The 3,587-nt window shown below is 53.5% G+C and overlaps 1 protein-coding gene across 2 annotated transcripts in view; it reads right to left on the bottom strand.

Moving 5' to 3' along the window:
• Positions 1–3,243, bottom strand: part of ACVR1 (activin A receptor type 1) — a 147,433-nt gene extending 144,190 nt beyond the window's left edge. Inside the window, exon 1 of one of the 2 annotated variants that reach the window (XM_032755659.2) lies at positions 2,708–3,243. The gene's annotated coding sequence lies outside the window, so the exon portion shown is untranslated. The remainder of the gene's footprint in view (positions 1–2,707) is intronic. The other variant, XM_032755662.2, reaches the window with a different exon arrangement.
• Positions 3,244–3,587: the final 344 nt, after the last annotated feature.

The following is a 3,587-nucleotide window of genomic DNA, read 5'->3' as shown; positions in this document are numbered from 1 at the left end:
AAAAAAAAAAAAAAAAAAAAAAAGAAAAATATTAATAGAGTAAGTGGGACTCAGCCATGGTAAACTCAGGAAGACAGTGTGTGAGTGAATGAAGTTTGACAATAACTGGCAAAAGTGGCCAAGAACATGAATTCTGAAGTCCTGCAGACCTCTGGTTCAAATCTCCATTCTACCACTGAAATTTGCCAAGCCTCAATTTCTTATTGTAGAAAGGTAAAATAATAACAAGACATATGGTGTTTGTGGAAATGTCATGAAAAAGCACCTGTAAAGAGCTGAGCTCAGTGACTAGCACATATCCAGCACCCCTAAACTATCCTGTCATTAAAGCCACCCAAACATATCAAAGAGTTTTGCCACCATCAGTGGTTTGCTTCTCCAGAATTCCTACTGAGTTGGGCATGAGATCGCTTCACATAAAAATAAATCAAGATGCAGGGATCCAAGAGCAGAACAAGCCACAGACGACAGCTCCCAGTCCCAGCATTGATTCCATCTTCACCTGATGACCTTGAAGAGCAGGATCATTTTTCAAATCCATTTCTGTCCTGTCCCCCCTCCCTCAGAAGACTGGACTACTCAATCCAAGCCTGAGAATTACCTAGAAGCCTATCATGACCATCATGGGACTAGTTCAGTTCAATCTACGGCAAGATAGAGGCATAACCTCTATCTCCTGACTCAATCTCTGTTATACCTTCCTTGGACACAGAAAGAAAATCTGGCAAATCACTACTTTGAAAAAAATTCATTACAATTCTATTAATCAAATTAAGTTCCTCACTTCAGAAATTAATACATTACGTTCCTGAATATGGCATCTTTACTCTGAATCCTTAATATTCCTTTAAATTCCTCACAGATAACAACAAACTTGCTTGGATTCAAATCATCACTCTCTTCCAAGGTACAAAAGTTGTAAGACTACTATCTAAATCAAGTTTTATTTAAAACCACCCTCTCCGTTTCAAGTAAAACTCAACAACACAGCTGGAAAGCATGAACTCAATCTATAGTCATCCCAATCCTTAGTCTCTGTCGCCTATCCAGAATTTATCTATCCATCATTCACCACCTGTGAGTACCTGCATAAGGGGTAATCGTAGAAATGCTATTATCCAACACCCAGTTACATCAACTTAAGGCCAACATTTCAGCTTCAAAAGAATTCCATTTTTTAAAATTCCAAGACAGAAAATAAAAACAAGTGAATCATAAAATAAGTGATCGAGGTCCCATCCAGGCATAAGATAACCTCCTGACCCCTATGTCCCCATCAGTGAAATGGATTAGGCCCATATTTCAAACTTAAGCAGCCTGCACACTATGAAGCTGCATGGTGAGGCCGATGTCTGAGGTCAGCACAAGTCTAGTGTCTGCTGGCTGCGGAAGCCTGGGCCCCTGGCCAGCAACCCACCTCCAGAGACAAGTGCCAGGACATACTATAGTGTTTCCATTTAAGGCCCGCCACTTGGATCAGCCCATCTCTGAAATTTCTTAACACCACCTTTCCAGGAAGAATTTTTTTGGGGAAAAGGGAGGTGGTGTCTATTTTTTGCCACCGCCTTCCCTTGGGCTGTCAGAGCAATCTGCATCTCTGGGACAGGATTCTTTAAAACCACTGGGTTATGTCTCAATTCATGGGCCTCTTTTCAAAAATATGTAAAAACATGTATGGAACGGGCCCCTTTGCCCATCATCTAACTCTTACCATACATCTCTCAAAAAAGAAAGAAAAGCCCAATAAAATTGACAAGTCCTTTGTATTACATTGGTGCCTCTCCCCAAAAGCCAAATTCATGACAACTTTTTAACCAAGACTTTTCTTCTGTTACTAAGTGGAACGTTCTCTTCTCTAAGTAGCTTTTCTCCCATGCAAGCAGCGTTCAAATCTCCAGGGGAAAGGAGGAGTGGGGAGGGGGTGGGAGACTATCTGGCACAAACTGGACAGAGCCGAGCCAGTCTAGAACCTGACGGAAGTTATTGAATCCAGCGGCCCCAGAGGCCCACATCTCTTCTTAGTGCGCCCGAGGTTCTAGCCTCACTGTTTTGGTTACAGTGTTGAAGGAAGGGTTTTAAACTTGGCAAAGTACCGTGCAACATCTGTAACCACATTTGCCTTCTGGGGATCGGAAGATGAATCCCACATTCCTGGCTTTGAAGCTTTTTGAAACTGCAGCTAGGAAGAACCGAGGGAGGGAGGGAGTTGAGCAGAGTTTATTGGCTGTCTCTCCAGCAGAAAATTCCTCTTGGAAGAGATGGATATTTTGAGGGTGGGGGAAATTCGCCTATCTATCTCCTTACTCTCTACCAAGCTCAGCTAGGAAGGTGAGCCCCGTGGCCCCGCGGCCAGATCGATTTACAAGTCAGAGTCGCACACCCTGAAGGAGTTCACAACACACACACACACACACACACACGCACGCACACACACCCCAATGCAAACCTGAGACCCCCGCTCCACGCCTCTGCCCCCCCACCCCCCATATCCCACCAGCACTTCAGGCCCAAAGCAAGACAGTTTTGTTCCGCGGCTGCTTCCCCCACGGAGAGGGGATCAAGCTTGGGGGAGAAAGGAATGAAAGCGAGGGGGAGGCACCGCAGACGCCCACCCTGCCACCCCCGATCCCTGCCTCTTCTCCCGCTAGGCTACCTCCTCCCTCAGTCCTCCCGGCTCCAGCAGGCGCGGTCGGCGACCTGCGCTCACCTCGGGTCCCGCGGCGGCCGGGGGCTAAGCCGGGGGAGGCGGAGTGCGAGGCAGCCGGGCGCTGCAGGTCGGCGCGGCGCGGCGCGGGGCGGGGCGGGGCGGTGCAGCCGGCGAGGGAGCCCGGAACTCTGCGGGGCCGGGAGCCGGGGGCCGAGGGCCGGCCCCGAGCGGCGGCAGCTGCGGCGGCTGCAGCGGAGCGGTGCGTGGGGCCGGGGGCTTCCCAGCCCTGGGGCCGGCGCGGCTGGCCGAGGAGCAGGCTGGCAGCGGCAGCGGCGGCAGCGGCAGCCACCCGGGGGAAAGAGCCGGGGGAGGGCGGGGAGGCGGGGTGAAGAGGAGGAGGAAGGGGAGGAGGGCGGGCAGAATAAACTTCCCGAGGCGCAGAGGCTCGGGCTGGGAGCACGGCCGCGGGCGGGGCGGGCGGACCAGCTGGGCTTGCCCCCGGGGGCGGCGGGGGAGACCGTCACAGAGAGTAGAAAAGTTCCCCCAGCGCCGAGGGGGAGGCTGCGGCGGCGGCGGCGGTGGCGGCTGCAAAGAGCAGGAGCCGGAGCGGGAGGAGCGGGAGGAGGAGGAGGAGGAAGTGGCTGCGGAGCGCTCGGCCAATGAGTGTTTGGAGCTGTGATTAACCAGGCAGCAACACATCATTTCCTCCCGGCGCGGATCCAGGGAGCCGGGAGGGGAGAGAGGAGGCGGCGGGGCGGAGCCGTCCCCGCGCCCCCTGCAGGCGCCTGGCCGAGGGCGAGCCCGCCGAGCCCCGCCGAGCCTGACCGCACCGCCCCCGGCGCGCCTGGCGCTGTCTGGCCGGTCGCTCGGCCCGCCGGGTGGAAGCTACGAGCGCGCCGCCAGCGGGGCTCCTCGGAGGCGGCGGGGCAGGCCCGAGCTG

This window comes from Hylobates moloch, unplaced genomic scaffold (genome assembly GCF_009828535.3).
Source record: "Hylobates moloch isolate HMO894 unplaced genomic scaffold, HMol_V3 SCAFFOLD_1, whole genome shotgun sequence".
Taxonomy (NCBI): Eukaryota; Metazoa; Chordata; class Mammalia; order Primates; family Hylobatidae; genus Hylobates; species Hylobates moloch.
The sequence above is the reverse complement of the archived record's forward strand: the minus strand, read 5'-3'. Positions and strand labels throughout refer to the sequence as shown.